The sequence below is a fragment of the Triturus cristatus genome, chromosome 8 (assembly GCF_964204655.1).
Source record: "Triturus cristatus chromosome 8, aTriCri1.1, whole genome shotgun sequence".
Classification (NCBI taxonomy): Eukaryota; Metazoa; Chordata; class Amphibia; order Caudata; family Salamandridae; genus Triturus; species Triturus cristatus.
This window is the reverse complement of record NC_140591.1, coordinates 418,415,263-418,435,855: the sequence shown is the minus strand read 5'-3', so window position 1 is coordinate 418,435,855 and position 20,593 is coordinate 418,415,263. Positions and strand designations below refer to the sequence as shown.

The following is a 20,593-nucleotide window of genomic DNA, read 5'->3' as shown; positions in this document are numbered from 1 at the left end:
TTTTTGCTTTTTGGCCTCCTGTTTTTGATCCTGTTTCTGTTGGTTTTATGATTCTGGGCACTTTACCACTGCTGATCAGTACTAAAGTATATATGCTCTCCTTGTAAATGGTGTTGATGGATTGGCATTTCCATGATTGGTCTATTTGACTTCGTAATAAGTCCCTAGTACAGTGCACTGTGTGTGAGCCCAGGGTCTGTAAGGCAAATGCTGGTAGTGGGCCTGCAGCTCTGATTTTGCCACCCACATGAGCAGCCTGTAAATGTAACTCAGACCTGCCACTGCAGTGTCCGTGCACAGTTTGGTACTGCCATGTCGACCGGGCAAGTGCACCCACTTGTCAGGCCCCAACCTTCTCTTTTCTTACATGTGAGTCATCCCTAAGGTAGGCCCAAGGTACACCTGTGGGCAGGGCGCAGTGTATATGAAAGGTAGGCCATGTACTGATGTGTGTGACATGTCCTGCTAGTGAAATACAGTGTATTTTGTTTTTCACTATTGAAAGGCTTGTCTGTTCCATAGGATAGAATAGGAGTTTACTTATAATATCTTATAAGTATAACTTCCCATTGGTACAATATAGAAAGAGGGAGTTTAGTATGTCTGAACTCAGGATTTAAAAATGCATCTTTTAATAAAAATGATTTTTATATTATGTGTTTGAAAATACTACTTTTAGAAAGTGGGTATTTTCTTGCTTAGCCTCTGCTGGTTTGACTGTCTGGCTTTGGAAAGACAGGGGCTGGGGATGTGCATTGTCTCAGACTGCCACTGGGGGAGTGAGGTGTGTCCTGTCTTTCCTGAATGAGTCAGGGCTGGGCTGAATAGACCTGGACTGCATTTATAGTAGTAGTAGGAGATTTCCTTGCACCTTAACGGGCCTGGTCTGCCTTACACAATGCTGTCTCCACCTCCTGCTGGGAAGCTGGTTCAGAGAGGACTCAACTGGTTTGGACTGAGCACAGAGCCTCTCTGCCACCAGAGAGCAAAGAGAAATGGGATATAAATATTGAGGCCCAAACCCCAGATTTTTAGATCACTTCTGATCATTTGCGAAGGAGGAGAGCTGGAGAAACTGAAGGGGAAGTACTGTCCCTTTGCTGTGTGCTGTCTGGGGTTGGCCTGCAGTGGCTGTTTCTGCCAAGGAAAGGACAAGGACATTGCTGTGTGCTGTGTCTCCTGCTTGAGGAAGATCTCCAAGGGCTTGCCTCCTATTCTGAAGTCTCAGGGACCCAAAGGCTTTACCCACTGCCCCCCCTGAACTCCACTGCTGGAACGTCTGACCTGCCAACAGGTGCCTGCCAGTGTTCTGGGCACCTGGAGGTTGTTTCTGGGGTTGGGAACTTCATAAGTCTGAAGAACTGTGAAAATCGATGCATCTCCTGGTTCCGACTCATCGCAGTGGTGCGAAAAGAATTCCTGACACATCGCTGAGGCCAAAGAACCGACGCAGCGCCTGCCTATGGCTGAAGTGTTTGTCATGTGACAAGTCCTGTGAACCAATCTTCAACGTGCGAGAACACCGTACCCACTCTGACGCAGGCCCTGCTGTGTAAGAACCGACGCATCGAGTGGACGTGGGTAAAATCGTTGCAGCCCCTGTTTTCCACCGCTTCGACCATCAGCGCATCCCAGATCTTCAGGCATCGCATCGTTCCGGATCGTCACGCATCGCATCGAGGCGCCAGGTCTATCGCAAAACTGGGGGACACAGTAAGAAACCGACGCATCACCTCCCCATGCAGTAAGAAATCAACTCATCACCTTCCCACGCAGTAAGAAACCAACGCATCACCTCCTCTCCAGGAAGGAACAGACGCATCACCTACCCTGCACAGCAGTAAGGAACTGGCGCATCACCTCCTCTGGAGCAAGGAACTGATGCAAAACCTTCCCTGTGTGTAAGGAACTGATGCATCACCTTCCCTGTGTGTAAGGAACCGTCGCATCACCTTCCCTGCAACCCTTTTTGAATGTGGTTTTGATGCATCTAAGGTACTTGGGGTTAAAAGTGTCACATCCATCATTTTCGTTGGACAGAACTGTTTTGTACCTTTTAAAAGTCATATTTTTAAAACTGTATGGTGGATTTTTGTCATTTTGGTGTTGTTTGGTTTAGATAAAGATTACCTTTTTTTCTAAACTGGTGTGGTGTCCATTTGTAGTGTTTTCACTGTATTATTGTATGTATGCACAAATGCTTTACACACTGCCTCTGAGATAAGCCTGTCTGCTCATGCCAAGCTACCAAGGGGGTGAGCAAGGGGTTATTTTAGAAGTGTATCCTCCTTACCCTAACTAGAAAGAAGGGTCCCTACTTGGACAAAGGTGCAAACCATTGCAAACTAGAGACCCCCATTTCTAACAAAGTAAAATTAATTAGGCAACCTTTGTGACTGAAGATGTGCATTTTTCTGTCCCTCGATAGGACATTTCTACCCAAAGTGACAAAATCTTAGTTGCCTCCCAAAAACCAATGCACTAAGGACCTGCTTTGCTTTAGGAAAATGTTCGTAATTCTCGTATTTCTGCCCTATCTGAATTGACTTTGTTAAAAGTAAAGAACAAACTAAACAAATCTTTACAACTCACTAGCAGCTCTTACCTCTTATTCACATTGTTGAGGATCTGACCTGTAGCTCATACCCTAATCTTAACTTTTCATCACACCTTCCCCTTTCCAACGTTTTACTGTCAACTAATCATCCAGCTATCGTTTCACTTTATCATCTCTTTTCACTGCTCTCATTCACTAAATGACGTTTCTGGTGAGTAGCTGCTTGGGGTCTGCTCTCTCTATTTTTTACCCCATGCCAAATTCAGATAGATTTGTTTTCAACATGTTTCTTTAAATTGTGCAGCATCAGTGATTCTTTAAAAAAAAATGCACAGATATGCTTGCTTGCTTGGTGGATGCTGAATTATGAAGGAGGTTACCTCCTTCATAATTGCTGCCTTCAATTCAGGGCTTAAAAATGTATTGATACGCATAAGCACATTTGCCTACTGCCTGCAAAAAACATTTGCCGGGCAGACTATCTCACAGCCCTGAGGTCTGTGTGGTTATTAGCCTGGCAAAGCCAAAGCCTTGGGGAAAAATCCTCATGCTGATAACATGGTGATAAAGTTAGCCCCGGGCGCTGCAGACTGGAGCCCTGTCGCGCCTGGGGTTAAACTCCATCAGGGATTGGAGAGCGATGTCACCCAGCCCCTTCACAACTTTTCACAGGGTAGGGTCAATGATCCTTCCTGACATCACCCCACCGAAAGGGTGAGGAAGAGTGCAGGCGGGAAGCAGGATAATTGAGTCTACACAGTATATCATCAGGAGTTTTGAAGATCTGATGCTACGGCCAGAGGTGAGGACTTTAGATTTAGTATCGCATCCCTCAACATCTTGTGATTCTGAGCAAAACACTTAACTTCCCTGTGCCTAAAAAAAAAAAAAAAGAAGGTGACTTTGTGTAATGTAGCTGGTGCTCATGTAAAGCTCTCCAATGCCTTCTGGTTGAGTTTGCGCTATTGAAAAATGCAACAAAAAAACATAAAACTATGTGCGCAAACTCGAGTTCCTACACCTGCTTTGAGCTTATAGAGAGACGCCACTAGAAAGTGAGAGAACCAGAGAAATATGCACTGAAGGTGCGGAGCTCGGCAAAGAGCTTAGCTTAGTTCGTTTCCAACCAGTGCGCCCCCCCCCCTCCCTCCCCCCAGTGTGCTTGTCTCATTTGGGCCACAAGGGGAGTAAGTAAGAGAAAAAAAAAAATTATTAAACCGGAAACGTGTAAGTTACACAAGCCAAGAAAACTCTGAGTCCTCTCCATAAATAGGTTTTGTTTTCATCTGTCACAGGTATTGTTGATATTCAAACAGATTTATTTTAAGGAATGAATACTGGGCCGAATAATTCACTTGCCTCCAACAAATGAGCTCACATGACTATCCATGCTGGCCAGATGCAAGTAGAATTTTCATCATAGCAATTTAGCAGATGTCCAATACAGACGGCAAAATAAGATGACAAGGTATTTTAGGATATTATTGTTTGCAGTAAGTGTTAATGTTGAATTATTGAGTTTTTGTATGGTTAATGACACTCGAGGTTTCAGTACTGATAGACATTGACCCACCCCCACTGGCCTTACAGAGGAAAATCTCCCCTTAAAGCCACCTGCCTCTATTTAGTACATGAAGTTGTTTGGTAGCACATGTTTGTGGTCCAATAAATATTGTAGGTAGTGCTACATGTAGTATATTCTCCTACTTCTAAGTGTTGCAAATAACAGATGCTTGCTGCCTGTTCCCAGCGTAATGGCACCTAATGGATCGAGCATTGAAGAATGAAGGTCTCTGCCCTGAATTAAGAGGAATTTCAAGGTAATACCCTCCACTGCATGCAGCACACAGGGCCTGCAGCCAGTTCTTAGCACACAACCTGAGTGAGCCACATTGCACGATGTGACTAGTCACGAGGCAGTGAGATCAGTCAGTAAAGTCGGATCATGAAGGTTCAAGTGATCTTCACAACAATTTATTTTGTAATATCTCTGCGGTTTTAGCCATTTTGTATGCACTGAACAATGATATGTTTATATCATTTATACTTGGAACCTAGTTAACTTTGGACCTTTATTTTTTGGTTTGCTAATAACTTTGGTGCCACTTGAGGAATCTTCACAAAACTTTCCACCAAAAAAAGTAAATGAACCTCAGCTCCTTCCTTGAAAGTTTCGGCCTGATCCATCATGTGGTGAGCAAAGAAAACAAGCATTTGCAATGCAATAGGTCTCGCATTTATAAGAGTTTGAGCTATTGGCATTGTAAAATTACAATGCCTTTTATTTATGCTTTGGTTTTAAAACAAATAAAAGGCATTGTCATTTACAATGTCAGTAGCATAAACTCGCATAAAAGCAGTGTGTGGAGTGCAGCAGTGTGCGGCGTGCAGCAGTGTGCGGCGTGCAGCAGCGTGTGGCGTGCAGCAGCGTGTGGCGTGCAGCAGCGTGTGGTGTGCAGCGGCTTGCAGCGGTGTGCGGCATGCAGCAGTGTACGGCATGCAGCAGTGTGCTGCGTGCAGCAGTGTCGTGCAGCATGCAGCAGTGAGTAATGCAGCAGTGTGCAGCAGTGTGTGGCGTGCAGCAGTGTGCGGCATTGTGTGGCGTGCAGCATTGTGCGGCGTGCAGCATTGTGCGGCGTGCAGCATTGTGCGGCGTGCAGCATTGTGCAGTGTGCAGCAGTGTGCGGTGTGCAGCAGTGTGCGGTGTGCAGCAGTGTGCAGTGTGCAGCAGTGTGCGGCGTGCAGCGGCATGCAGCAGTGTGTGGCGTGCAGCAGTGTGCGGCGTGCAGCAGTGTGTGGCATGCAGCAGTGTTTCGTGTAGCAGTGTGAGGCATGCAGCAGTGTGTGGCGTGCAGCAGTGTGCGGCATGCAGCAGTGTGCGGCATGCAGCAGTGTGTGGCGTGCAGCAGTGTGTGGCGTGCAGCAGTGTGTGGCGTGCAGCGGCGTGCAGCAGTGTGTGGCGTGCAGCAGTGTGCGGCGTGCAGCAGTGTGCGGCGTGCAGCAGTGTGTGGCATGCAGCAGTGTTTCGTGTAGCAGTGTGCGGCATGCAGCAGTGTGCGGCGTGCAGCAGTGTGTAATGCAGCAGTGTGCACAGCATTGTGGGGCGTGCGGTAGTGTGCGGCGTGCAGCAGTGTGCAGCGTGCAGCAGTATGTGGAGTGCAGCAGTGTGTGGCGTGCAGCAGTGTTTCATGTAGCATTGTGCGCCGTTCAGCAGTGTGTGGCGTGCAGCAGTGTGTGGTGTGCAGCAGTGTGTGGCGTGCAGCAGTGTGCGGCGTGCAGCAGTGTGCGGCGTGCAGTGGCATGCAGCAGTGTGTGGCGTGCAGCAGTGTGTGGCGTGCAGCATTGTGTGGCATGCAGCAGTGTGCGGCGTGCAGCAGTGTGCGGCGTGCAGCAGTGTGCGGCGTGCAGCGGCATGCAGCAGTGTGCGGCGTGCAGCAGTGTGAGGCGTGCAGCAGTGTGTGGCGTGCAGCAGTGTGTGGCGTGCAGCAGTGTGTGGTGTGCAGCGGCGTGCAGCAGTGTGCGGCATGCAGCAGTGTGTGGCGTGCAGCAGTGTGTGGCGTGCAGCAGTGTGCGGCGTGCAGCAGTGTGTGGCGTGCAGCAGTGTGTGGCGTGCAGCAGTGTGCGGCGTGCAGCAGTGTGTGGCGTGCAGCGGCATGCAGCAGTGTGCGGCGTGCAGCAGTGTGCGGCGTGCAGCAGTGTGCGGCGTGCAGCAGTGTGTGGCGTGCAGCAGTGTGTGGCGTGCAGCAGTGTGTGGCGTGCAGCGGCGTGCAGCAGTGTGGGCATGCAGCAGTGTGTGGCGTGCAGCAGTGTGTGGCGTGCAGCAGTGTGCGCCGTTCAGCAGTGTGTGGCGTGCAGCAGTGTGTGGTGTGCAGCAGTGTGTGGCATGCAGCAGTGTGCGGCGTGCAGCAGTGTGCGGCGTGCAGCGGCATGCAGCAGTGTGTGGCGTGCAGCAGTGTGCGGCGTGCAGCAGTGTGCGGCGTGCAGCGGCATGCAGCAGTGTGCGGCGTGCAGCAGTGTGCGGCGTGCAGCAGTGTGAGGCGTGCAGCAGTGTGAGGCGTGCAGCAGTGTGTGGCATGCAGCAGTGTGTGGCGTGCAGCGGCGTGCAGCAGTGTGCGGCATGCAGCAGTGTGTGGCGTGCAGCAGTGTGTGGCGTGCAGCAGTGTGCGGCGTGCAGCAGTGTGCGGCGTGCAACAGTGTGCAGCGTGCAGCAGTCTCGCATTTGTGAAAGTTAGAGTTTTTAGCATTGAAATCTAATGTTTTTTTACTTTAGTCTGTTCATTTGCAGAGGAGTGATTATATTTGCATAGCGCTATTGCCATTTATATGACGTTGTGGCGCTGGAGAACCTGGAAATAGGTTATAAGGGAGGGGAGACAAGAGTGATAGGTGCGTGAAAAATAAGTAACAAAATCCTTGAAAAAACAAACACATAGGTAATGCAAGATTAAGTAAAGCATGTGAAATCTAGTCAGGAACAACATGTTTACTTTAAAGGTTTTGGTTAGTTAGAGCCAAACGCAATTTACCGGCAGCCCAGAACTGCTCGCCTCTATCTAATGTGCTGAACCACCGTAGTGCGAGCGGACTCAAACTGTGAATTCACTCCAAAATACGATGACAATGACAGCGACATTAAACGAGGAGGGAGTGGGAGGGGGGAGTGGGGGCGGGCCGCAGTTGTAAAAGGCAGGGAGAGGGTGAGATTGAGGAAGGGAAAGATAGGGATCAAAGGAAAAAACAAGGGGGTGGCAAATGGTGTGCACTTTGATGTCCTCAGTGTCCGCACGGCTCACAGAGGACATCAAAGCAAGTGATCAGGCAGTGCTTTTCAGGCTGCCAAATGGTGCGCACGCCTGGGGCACATGCACTGTATTTGGAGGCCTGAAAAGCCACTGTTTGCACTTCCAAAACTCGCTTACTATAAGTCTCGCCAGGGCAGCGCTAAAGCGCTGTCTCAGGCGAGACCTAAAAAGGGGTGCCCAAAAGTTAATTCCCCCAAAGGATTGTTGAACAGTGCTACAGTCAAAATGGCTGAACAGGTTTAAACCAAATTTGGAAGAAAGATATATCTTTATCTAGAAAGACTGCTTTTTGTTATTGGGAGTAAATCGATTCAGTAGTTTTTGTGAAATTAAGTTAAAAACATTTGTATATCTGGACGGCTGGACTCACAGAACAATTGCAAGAGTCCTGCTGGCATGCAACTCCAAATAATAGAGCAGATTTGCTGATCGGTCCCCGGGTCTTGAAAATTAATACAAACAAGGTATAAGGGGGCAGAGTTGGCAAAATAAAGATTGTGTGTGCAGAGAGAACCCAGTAGCACAGGGGCCGTGCTGGCTTCTGCAAGGGTCCTGAATCATAACGGCAACCATTAAAAAAAGAAGAGGGGGCACGAGTGACTGTGGAGGCTTGCCTGGGAATGGGCTGCTGGCCATGCAGCTCAACCCCGCCCTACAGAGCAGAGGGAATGGGCGCAAGGCCTCGCAGCGGGGGCTGAAATAATTTCTTATGGAAATAAAATATTACTTTATGTATTCAGTGGAAAAAAACAAACGTTAAAGTGACATTATAGTTAGGTGAAAATATTACTTTGAATGTAACATTTTAACCCAAAAAATCCCTGAAATTCACCAGTTATAGTTATTTAAAGTAACTATAACTTACACCCTCATCATGCACTGCTTATGATTTCATTATTGAAGACAACACTGTACATGGCAGGCACGTCAGGTATGATTACTTTAAATAACTATAACTAGTTTCAGAATTATTTATAGATTAAAATGTTATGTTTAAACTGTCATTTTCACTTACTGTAACATCATATATATGTATAGATATATATGTCTATATATATATAGATATACATATATATATGTATTCACTGAACAAAACGAAGGTTAAAGTGATGTTATAGTTAGGTGACCATTTCAGAGACAATGTCACGTTTTACACTCAAAAAGCCACTTAAATTCCCCAGTCATAGTTATCACTAGTAACTATAACTCGTGCCCTAAGGTAACTATAACTCATGCCCCTGCCATACACAGTTTTGTCATCAATGCTATCTTTGCAAATGTTGCAATTATATTGTCTATGATGTTATAGAACATGTCATTATTGATATAATATGTAGAATAATTAGCTGTGCATGACGAGTTATAGTTACCTTAGGGCACAAAGCCAATAGAGGTCCCAGGGACCACTTTCCCTAGTCCCCTGGTGGATGTCCCAGTGCCCATACAGGGAGCAGGTATTTTTCACTGCTTCTGTCAGGCATGAGCAATCTGAGTTTAACATGCCCGTGTGAGTTTGGGTAGGGAAACAAATGTCTGCCCCACTCGACAGGAGCATTTTTAAAACTCCCTTCACGTGGGAGCAGACATAGCTTCCCTGCCCATGTGTCTGTAGGCAGGTAAACTACTGTTTCCCTGGGATGGGGTCCCCGGGACACAGTCATTGAGCCGGCCATGGTGGATGGGGTTCCCGGGGCCTTAACAGGCTCGGGGAGGGTAGCCAAGCACCCTCTCCACTTATTTTTTTGAAGTATTGGCACCAGGTTTGGGGTGCCTGGGTACTTAACAGGCTGAGGGAGGGTGGCTGCATGCATTGCTCCCATTTTATTCAAAGAATTAGCCCCAGGGGTCTCACAGGATCGCAGCAAATATCCAGAGATAAAAAAAAACATTATCCCTACCCTGTCCCCTTATATGTTTTTTAATTTAAAACTTAGAACAGGGGACTAAGTCCTGTAATTGCAGCTTTCAATATTTCAATATAATCAGAGCACTCTATGTTTGAGTGAGTGGGATGAATGAGTAGCTGTATGTGTGAGTGAGTGGATTTCTGTCTAGCTGTGTGAGTGGTTGTGTGAGTTCTTGTATGTGTGTGAGTGGTTGTAGGGGTTGTGAGTGGGTGGGTGTGCCAGTGATTGTGTGGGTGTGTGTGGTTGCATTGGTGTGTGAGTGGGTGCGTGACTGGTTGTATGGGTTTGTAAGTGAGTCTATATGTGGTTGTATGGGTGAGTGACTGGGTGTGTGAGTGGTCCTATGAATGTGTGAGTAGTGGTGTGAGTGGTTGTGTGAGAGGCTGTATGACTTGCTAACTGGGTGTGTGAGTGGTTGTATGGGTGTGTGACTTGGTGTGTTAGTGGTTCTATGGATGTGTGAGTGTGTGTGTGAGTAGTTGTATGTGTGTGTGACTGCATGTGTGAGTGGTTGTGTGGGTGTGAGTGGTTGTGTGGGTGTGTCAGTGGATGTGTGAGTAGTTGTATGCATTTTTAAGGTTTTGTATGTGTGTGACTTGATGTGTGAGTGTCTGTGTAAGTAAGTGAGGGGGTGCTGAATACCTGTATGGAGGGGTGAGTGGGTGAGTTAGTGGCTGTATGGGTGAGTTAGTGGATGTGTGAGTACCTGTATGGGTGAATGACTGCTTCTGTGAGTGGCTGTATGGGTATGTGTGTGGCTGTATGGGTTAGTGAGTGGGTGCTTGAGTGAGTGTAAGGATGAGTGAGTGGGTGTGTGAAAAGTTGTATGGGACTGTGAATGAGTATGTGAGTGGTTGTGTGGGTGTGTGAGTGGGTGTATGAGAGGCTCCATGGGGGTGTGAGTGGGTGTGTGAGTGGTTCTGTGGATGATGTCATCAGTGATTTCATCAGTGATGTCATTTGAGATGTCATCAGTGATGCCACTGACCATGTCATGAGTGATGTAATATGTGAGGTCATAAGCAGTGAACTGGGGGGCATACGTTAGAATTAGCTGAGCTAACTATAACTGCTGTTTTTCTCTGAGCCTAACTATAATGTCCTTTTAACCTTTGTTTTTTTTCAGTGAATTTCTAAGGGTTTTTTTACTTCTATTTCCTAACCATACCAACCATGTAATCTTTGTTTTTTTCAGTGAATTTCTAAGGTTTTGTATGTTATTTCCTAACTGTAAGATGTAACCTTTGAGAGTGAGTGCGTGAGTGAGTGCACTTGTGTCTCAGTGGTTGTGTGAGTGGGTCTGGGAGTGTCTGAGTGGGTCTGGGAGTGGCTGCATATGTATCTCACTGGGTGTGTGAGTGGGTGTGTGAATGTCTGACTGGGTGCTTCAGTGTCTGAGTTGTTCTATGAGTGGGTGTCATAATGTCTTAGTGGGTTTGTGAGTGCCTCGATAAGTGTGTGAGTCAGTCTGTGAGTGAGTGCATGACTGTCTGAGTGGGTCTGTAGGTGGGTGACTGAGTCTCTTAGTGGGTATGTGAGTGGTTGTGTGAGTCTATGAGTAGGTCTGTAAGTGAGTACATGAGTCTCTGAGTGGGTGAGTCAGTGGGTGTGTGAGTCTCTAAGTGGGTCTGTGAGTGGGTGGGTGAGTCAGTCAGTCTGTGAGTGGGTGTGTGAGTGTCTGAGTGGGTGCATAAGTCTCTGAGTGGGCTTGTGAGTGGGTGTATGAGTGTCTCAATGGGTCTGTGAGTGGGTGCATGATTGTCTGAGTGCCCTCTGTTTTCCTCTCTTCTGCTGTGTTTCATCATTTCTGCTCTCTGTTTTGCCTTTTCTGCTTGTTTTTCTGCCCCCCGTTTTCCTTTTCTGCTCGTTTTCCTGCCCTGTGTTCTCTTTTGTCAATTGGAGAGGGGGGCGGCGCAACTCCCCTGCCTGGGCTGATTTCAGGTGATGGGGTCCCCGGGGCCCGGCCAGATCTACCCGACTGCCCTGGGTTCAACCAGGACATCCAATGTGTATCTCTGGGGACTTCAGAGGGAGCCTCAAGATCCCTGCAGGCCCAGCTGGCTCACCGCCTCCTGTGGGAGCCAGCATTGCTTCCGCACACAGGGAGCGTGTGCAGGAGCAATAATTTCATCTGTTTTCCTGTCCGCATGATAGTGGACAGGAAAACAATTGAAAACTCTGCTCCCAGCAAGTGGGAGCAGTTTGACAGCCCACGCTTGCTGGGAGTAGTTAGGGTGTGCTTTTGCTTGATGGGAGCCCTCACAGCTCCTGCCAAGCAAAAGCAATCAGTTATGTCCCGGTGGTGGGCACCCTGAGACATAGCGAGCTGACCCTATGGGGTGGTGGTCCCCATGACCAATAATTGCTCCAGGAGGGGGGTCAGTGTGGCTCCCTCCTTTAATTAGCACGGGTCAGACACGGGGAGGTGGCCTGGTAGGGGGGGCCTGATGCTCTTCCTCCCATTTTAATTTACTGCATAGGCCCTGGAGATATGGTGGTCCCTGGGGGCTGGTAGTTTCATGCAGCCCCTCTTTAATAGTTTTTATTTTGTCTTGGGGGGGTGGTGGTCACAGGGGCTCAATAGAGCCTTAGGAGGGGGACCTGTGCTGGGTTGTTGGTAGCAAAGTGCTGGTAAAGTCTTTGAGGTCCCTGAGACTTCAGCACCAGGAGGCAAGCTCAGTCAAGCCCTTGAAGAACCTTAGAAAGAAGGATGCGGTCAGTAAAACAAGCAGCAAAGTGGCACTCCCTTTTGGACAGCACAACAGCTCTTCATCCTGGCAGAATGTCCTCAGTCAAGTGCTCTGAAAATATGGTGTCAGAGGTCTAGTACTTATACCTATTTTAGCCTTTGAAGTAGGGAGACTTAAAGAAAGGTCTATGTAGTGCACAAGACCGTTCGCTTCCTGGCCCTGGCTCCAGACACACTATAGGGGGTATGCAGCACTTTGTGTGGGGGCAGGCACAGACCTATTCAGGTGCAAGTGTCAACTCCTCCCACCACTCTAGCTCAGGAAGACTCATCAGCCTGGTGATGGGCCATCAGGATATCCAGGCCACACCTCAGCTCCTTTTGTGTGTGACTGTATAGAGTGAATTAAAAAAAAAAACAACTGTCACCCAACCCAGATGTGCATTCTAAGGACAGGCAGAGGCACTAAATGGTTAAAGTAAGAAAATGTCAACTTTCTAACCATGTCATTTTCAGACCTTCAATTTAAAAAACAACTTCACTAAAAAATGTGTCTTTTAATTGTGAGCTCAGAGATCCTAAACTCCAATTTTTTATCTGCTCCCAATTGGAAGTTACACTTTGTTAGAAATGGGGGTCTCTAGTTGGCAGGTTGTTGCCCTGTCCAAGTATGGACCCTTCTTCCTAGTCAGGATAAGCGGATTGCACTTCTAAATTAACTCCTGCTCAGCCACTTGGTAGCTTGGCACAAGCAGTCAGGCTTATCCCAGAAGCAGCGTGTAAAGCATTTGCACATAACATACAGTAATACAGTGAAAATACTACAAAAGGACACCACACCTGTTTTAGAAAAATATCCAATATTTATCTGTGCAAAGCAGGACCAAAACGATAACAATCCAACGTACAGTTATGTAAAAGTACTCATAAAGTGAAAATAGACTTTAAAAACAGTTCATTGAATTGGATAGCTCCATCCGGGGCTACCACAGCAGTGTGGATCAACAAATGCAACGTTTCCGGACGACCGCGATAGTGCGGCCCGGCTGCGCATCAAGGTGGTGGTGTGAAGCGGAGCAATGTGGTGCTCTCAGGTTGCTGTGCAGGCAGCGACTCAGTGGCGGTTGTCCAGCGGCGTCGGTGCAACCAGGGCTGTGATGCTAAGTGGGATGATGCAAGCAACGGCATCCGTCGAAGATCAGCGGTCTTTGGGGCTGGCGTCGGTGGGCCGAGGCTGCAGTGTCGGACGGGGTGGTGCTTCGTGTAGCTTACAAGCAATGCCCCCAGTTCACGGTGCAGACTGCGGCAATGTCAGCTGGTGAGACCAGGGTGGCAGAGTGAAGTGAGGCGCTGTGGAGTGCGGTCCCCACAGGTTGTGATTCAAGCTGTGGCTCGGTGGCAAATGTCGCCGTCAGTGAGACCAGGGTTGCGGTAGTGCCCTCTGGGGTGCCTTCAGGTCACTGAACCACCGGCGGTACTGGTGACAGCATCGGGTTGTGGTTTCTCTCTGTGGCAACTGAGACACGCGGCCGCAGAGGCAGTACCCAGAGGAAAGTAAAGTCTTTGCTGTTCCTAAGGCTTCTTGAACAGGAGGCAAGCTCTACCTCAAGCCCTTGGAGAAACTCGAGCAAAGAAGTTGCACAAATTTCAGTCCCGTCATTTCTCTGCCCAAGACAGAAACAGCCCTGTAGGCAAATTGGTAGTTCTTCCTCACAGCTTCTCCAGCTTGTCTTCTTGGCAGGTTCCTGTATCCAAAAGAGTTCTAAAGTCTTGGGGTCAGGGCCCGAATATTTATGCCACATTTTCTCTTTGTTCTGTTTGTGGCAAGGGTCTCTGAGCTCAGTCCAAACCAATTCTACCCTCTCTGGTCCAGCTTCACTACAGGAGGTGGAGACAGCATTGTGCAAAGGAGACATTGCCTTTTCAGGTGCTCATGAAAACTCCTCTCACCACTCTAAATGCAGAATAGGGCTATTCAGCCCAACTATGTGTCACCCAGGAAAGGCAGGACACACCTCAACCCCCTTGTGACTGTCTACAGTGAATGCACATCACTAGCCTCTGTCACTCCAAACCAGACAGTCAATACAGAGCAGAAAAATCAACTTGAATGGCCATATGCTCTTGCGCACCACATGGTGCCGTTCACGCAGATCATTTTGTGCTGCTCACGCTAAATTGCAGTGCGATCCACGCGACATGCATATTTTCTACCCGTTGGCGGAACTCAGCGGAATCTCTCAGAGTTTTATATAACTCTGCGGAATTCCACAGAGTGAAACTCTGCGAGTTCTGCTCACACCTACTTTTTACGCTTAAGATCAGTATTGCGCTAGACAAGCATCTTATCGGAGGCACTATGGATATTTTGAGTTATGGGTCCTTTCATACCTCTCACCTAACTCCCCCTGAAGAACCTTGACTGCAGACCCACACTACCACTGAGACTTAAATGCTCTTGGGCTAGTGGTTGCCCCAGTTACTCAGGACCCACAGTAGGTTGGACCCTGGGACATCAGGAGTAAAAGGCCACAGCCCCAACAGTTGAGCACAGAAGCTCTGACTTTTCCATGGACCTCTAAAAGCAGGGCCGGACTGGGAACCAAATCCGGCCCTGGCAAAGCGCTTGGCCGCCCCCCCGGGGGTTGGCAGTGCAGGCGAGCTGTTTGCCAGGGCTGGTGTCAGCCGATTTTGTTACGGGGCGATATTGCAGCTGCAAAAATGGCCCTGTAACAAAAACTGCACCCCAGAGGCTCAAAACCGCCCTCCCCCCCACCCTGGCAGCTCACCGGGGAAATGCCCAGTGCCCGCTACAGCCAGTTCGGCCCTGTTTAAAAGGGGTTCTCACACCTTTCATTTGCTATGCAAACTGTAAAAAGCACAGGAATGAAACTTTCTCTCAAGCCCTTCATATGCTTTCTGTACAGGCCAGGGGTTTCTCTTTTACTGTTCTGTTGGACCTTAGGAGAGAAACTGAAGACAGGCAACTGAGCCAGATAATTACCCAGTTTAAGACTTAAATGCAGATTCCCTAGCAGATTGAAGGACTTTTCTTCTAAATTAAATATTCACCTACACAAGACCAATGTCAGTCTCAGAGGACATTTCAGAAATGTAGACTCTAAGCAAAGTAAATGCAGAGGCAGTTTTAGTAGGTGTTCGCGTTTTATAGAAAATTACTATTATTTGAAAGTAGTGCAGGAAGAAAATGATCCTGTAAACGCATATAGAATGTGAGAAACATTGCACAAAAGTTACTCTCTGAAACAACACGATAATATCGTCTTGATGAGCATGTTTTGGTTGTACAAATCATATCCACTGAGCTACGTCGTTTTATCTCTTAAACATTACAGGTTATGAGTCTAATTTTAGGCCATCAGTGCAGGTTTGTCTTCCTCAGGGACATTCCCAAGAGGCCTTCCACAGAAAGGAAAAAGAAAGAAATACATTTTTGTATGTGGCACTAATGAAGAAAACCACTGTATGCAGAAGTGGCTTTCAATCGGATGACTGATAACTTGACAACTGTAACGCACTCTGATCAAATCACATATCGCACGAGTTGCTGAAACAAACTGATAATAACCCAGTAAAAGCGGCATTATCATCCACAACTGAGCAAGGCAGTGAGAAGGGGAATGGCAAAGGCCCCAGGGGCCACCACGAAAGAACAGATTTCATCCAGAGGCAATGGAAAGATGGCCCATTAGTGGGTGCCAGCCATGCAGACATTAATAACTGTGCAGGGTGGAGAGCTCTTTATTTCATCATATCACTTTCTCAGTGTGACTGTAGCAGCTGCCAAAGCAGTTAGAAAGCCAAATTCTCCGTTTTTGGAGTGCAGCAAATTGACTCTGTTCTATGGAGACAAGAGGAACAATTTATCATCATAATGCCTTGAAAAAGGGGGAACAGTGTCCTTGGGTACCACAGTCTTGAGGAAAATATGCCCCCCAATATATAGTCTCAGCTGAGTGCAAAGAACAGACAACTGTTTTGGCATTAGGTACTCATACCTCCGCTAAACATCAGGTGAGGAAAGCCCCTGTATCTAGCCAGGCACAAGGGAACTTCTAAAGTTTTTTAACAAATATAGCTCCAGGGAGGCCACAGTCCGACCACATGGAGAAAAGACACGCATCCGATGAATTATTACATCTGTGGATTGCTTAATGGAGACGAAACAATTAACAAACTGTAAAGGAAGAGGCCACCCATAGCAGCCTTCCCACAGGATGCACGACCGCGCCAGTGACTTGTGTGCTCGGAACGCAGGAAAATACATCTTCAACCACATAATTATACGTCATTTACTGGCGTTTATAGCTATAATCGTGGAGGTTATTAGTAGACACTGAGGTTACCCAGGAGGGGAACAGACACTACAGCCAGTAGAGTTGCGGCGAGCTACAGAGTAGAGCTAAGGCCGGGGTTCACATTTCAACAACTCGCGTGCAGGCTTCGATGTGCTGTACACAGACAATGGCAGGATTGTGTCTTGAGTGCACATGCACAAGATCTAAGGTAGTGAAATTTCAAGCAAGCATACCAGAAGCAAATTAAACACTAATTCTATGTGAAACGACATCAGAAACCCGCAGGTAGAAGAAGACAATCTTGCCATTACTTCAGCTAGTCAGCGACAATACTCAAGAGTGATTCTTGGACATTTCACCATGGGACATTCCCGGATCCATGCTCTGTGCCACTGTCCTTCACGATACACTTTCCATTCAAAAGTTGCGCTTTCTTCCCACTGTGACCTTCTTTTTCATGCTACTCTTCTCCTTTCCTAGCTCTTGTCTTGAAGAAGAGCTGTATTATATCCTCGGTTTGATAATAAAGGGACCGTTGAGCCAGCCTACCTTCTGCGGTGTGGTGATACCCCACACCCCTGCCCGACCTTACCACAGCCTTTTCCTTACATTAGCACTTGCGCTGTCTCTTCGAGACATGCTGTGTTCAGGATTTGGGCATTAAGCAACACCCATCTTTCTAATTGGCTCCGTTTACTGTACTGTGTAAATGGCTGCTTTTTATAGGTTAATATAGTCACTAGTCCCTCCTTTTTTAGGTCTCGCCTGACCCAGCGCATGCGCTGGTCTGGCGAGACTTATTGAGAGGGCTCCAAAAAGTGCTACCAGGCCAGCCTAGAGCCACAGTGCATGGGCGCGGGCGCGTGCGCCGCGCTTTACCGCGATTACTTTCAGGTTTCACGGCCGCATGGCCGCTTTGATGTTTGATCGTGATCGCGATCACTTTCACTTTCGCGGCCGTGCGGCCGCTTTGGATAGCCAATAGGTCTCGCTTTTGGGACCTTATAAGTATTTAGTTATGCAACTGTTGCATGGCTAAACACTTATAAGGTCCCAAAGGCGAGACCTATTGGCTATGCCAATGCTTGTTTCTTTTGTAACATGCCATGAGGACTGCCCCTCTTACATGTGGTGTTACTCATTATGTTATTTATTACTGTCTGAGGACTCACTTTTTTTTTTTTCGTTTCGGCTTTTTGTGTGCTCAGGAACTCACTCAGGCCCACGCTTGCTCCCTCTCCTCGCTATTCTCCTCGTAATTATGAACAGCTGCACTTTTTATTTGCTAACCCGCTCCTTCTTCTTGTTAAATATGGTGGCAGCGCAGTTTTTTTTACTTTACAATTTGAAAACAGAAAGGCGTTAATTTTCTAAAGTGCCCCATGCCGCGCTTTCACTTTGGAAATGGCGGCCGTGCGCCTTTCTGTATGCGCGGCTCACTGTATTCACATTAACAAACATAAAGTCTTTATTTTTTAAAGCGCCCAATGCCACGCTTTCACTTTAAGATGGGCGGCCGCGCACCTTACTTTATGCATGGCTCGCCGTATTTATGTGAACAAACATAAATTTTGGGACAGATTTACAAGAACTGACGCATCTTTGCATTTTAGCAGAGATGCGTCAGTTCAATTGCGTCACGCAAACAAAACCCCTGTGCCACCATGGATGCGGCCCATCGTGGCGCAAGCATTGTTAGATGCGTCACGCATCTGTTGACGTACCGGTAACGAATTGCTGGAGTCATGTCGCAAGTGCGACGCAACGCCAGCAATGCTCAGGAATGCCTATTCCTAATGTGCTGCGTCACTCCTTACTCCTGCTTAAGGTTTTGATGCAGGGACGTCGTAGAAGTGACTCAGTGAAATCTTGTAGATTTCATTGCATCACCTTTTACGAGGCTTTCTTGCGTCGGAACGCCCACCCTGCATACAGGAATAATGTGACACAAGGCTTAATAAAATGATGCATCTTCCTAGATGCGTCACGTTATAAATGTGTCGCAACGTAGCGCATTGTTTACGACACTGCTGCGTCACAAAAGTGATGCAATGGCGGCATAAAAGTGGCACAAGGGGCTTGTAAATCTGCCCCCTTGTTTTTGGAAGTGCCCCATGCAGCATTTTCACTGAAACAATGGCTTATGTTTGCCTATGATAATACAGCGAGCCATGCATAAAAAAATGGATGCAGCCCCCGTTGTTTACGTTAAAACACGGCCTGGGGCACTTCAAAACCTTTAAGCGCTAATGTTTTTGATGCTGTATCTATTGAGGTTTCGCTCACGGCTGGCAGAGATTGGCTTATCAAACGCGCCGCTAGTGTGCACAGCATGACAAGAGTGTTTATCCCCACATTGCTAGTTTCTTGCATTCTGAGATGAGATCCGGCAGCATCAGCTTCGTCACAGTAGTACAATTTGCAAGGCTGTGTTGCTCGTACCCCCGGGCACATCCGCTCTTCCTTTAGGACAGACAGGAAGAAGCTAACACTGCCTCCATATTCTGCCATCACTAATTGATGCCTCACTAGGGGAACTTCCACCAAGGTCACAAGGCTGTTGACGGTTTCAGCTATTGCTGTGGAAATAAAAATGTTGCTACATTTATTTTTTTAACAAAAATTATCCCAGCAGTAGCATATGGAATCAAAGAAATTATAAGCATGGGATGGGTGTAATACCACAGGCTGTTACTAGGTGTCCCTGTGGAGTTGAAAAGGGTCCTCTATTAGCCGCATAAGTACTGCGTTTAAAATTGCATTAAGGATGCAGTACCTTATGAGGCTAATAGAGGTCCCTTTACAACTCCTTAGTAACAGTCTGTGGTACTGCACCCTTTACTTGCTTCATCACGTTTATTTTATACTTATGCTACTGCTGGGATATTTTTTGACAAAAAAACGAACTCATTTGCAACGCCAGTACCTCAGACTTTCAGTAATGTTATACTTATTGCATTGCAAATGCTTGTTTATTTTTGCAGGAGGGAGGTGCCAGCCGTGCACTGACTCCTCGTGTTTTTGTTTTTATTTTTTTATTCACCCCTTGAACCACCCGCAATGCTTTGAACTAACAGATGCGGGAAAATGTGCAGCAAAAGGCCAACCCGTCCTCAAGAATGCGGAATGTTGGATACTCAAGTTATGTTATGTAATTTGTTTCTTATGGAGTACGGGTTCTCTAAAGCTTCTTGGCACTGTGAGTTGCAGGACACATAAAAGTCATCGGTGTGGTGTGGATTGAGGCTTTTACTTAATGTCAATAATTCTTCCTATTTTTATAAGCTTTTGTATAATAATTTGCAGTGTTTTTTACCATTCCTCGTGTGCGAGCATTCATCATTTGAATCCTCTGATACTCATTACACAAATTTCGGCATTGTAACTTACTCTTTAAGAGCGCGAACCGGCACCATCCCCATGCCAGCATTCTAGCATTTGCATAGTAAAAGGCGAAGGAGCTGTGAATTTAACTTAGGCCTAAGTTTTGAGTAAAGTTCTGATTTTCATAGAATTCTTAATAACTCTTGGAGGAGTCTTATGAATCTGTGAATGTTGCAGATTCCCAGGAGGACGGACAAGTGTAGCCATGTGAGTAAATGGAAGTTTCCATGAACTCCACATTCGCTAATTTGTTTTTCTACAGAGAACTCATTTTTGTTTCCAAAGAGAAACTCCCTTGACCCCCTGCCCCCCACCGATTTCCTCTCTGCATTAACATCATGAAAACTGATCTACCCCAGGGGCGTAACACAGGCCCCTGCATCCCCCCCCCCATGGTGAGGGGGGGGCCGAGCTGCAGGTGGCCCCCTCAGCACAATGCTCAGGCCCAATATCTCCGGATTAAATTCGGAACGGGGCCCCTCCATGTGCGTGGCAGGGGGGCCCCCTCAACTTTCGTTACGCCACTGATCTACCCTTGTCCTGGAACTAAGTATGGCCACAACATTTTCATAGTTTAAGATTTAGATGGCCTTGAGCCCCCATCTTTCACTGAATGCTAAGTCACTTGGATTCACCCTGGACACAAACCTCACTCACAAGGAACTCATTCCCAAAAAAGCACCAAAAGACCGACTGCTTGGGACCAGTTCTCTCTTGAAAGAAAGTGGAACCGTTTCTTCCCCAAAGCATTGTCGGATCTGCCTTTCCAACCATCATACCCTCACATCTGGATGGTTGTAATGCCCTACTTGATAGCCTCCCTGATTCCATGTTAGCACACTTTAGCCATGTACATTTCTGCGGTGTAAAACACGTGTAAATCCATACGATTCCTGATTCTGTGAATTGCTACTTATAAACTGAGGGAATTGTAT

At 47.3% G+C, this 20,593-nt stretch overlaps 1 protein-coding gene across 2 annotated transcripts in view; it reads left to right on the top strand.

Moving 5' to 3' along the window:
- Window positions 1-20,593, top strand: part of ENOX1 (ecto-NOX disulfide-thiol exchanger 1) — a 2,037,207-nt gene that overhangs the window by 319,755 nt on the left and 1,696,859 nt on the right. The window lies entirely within an intron of this gene.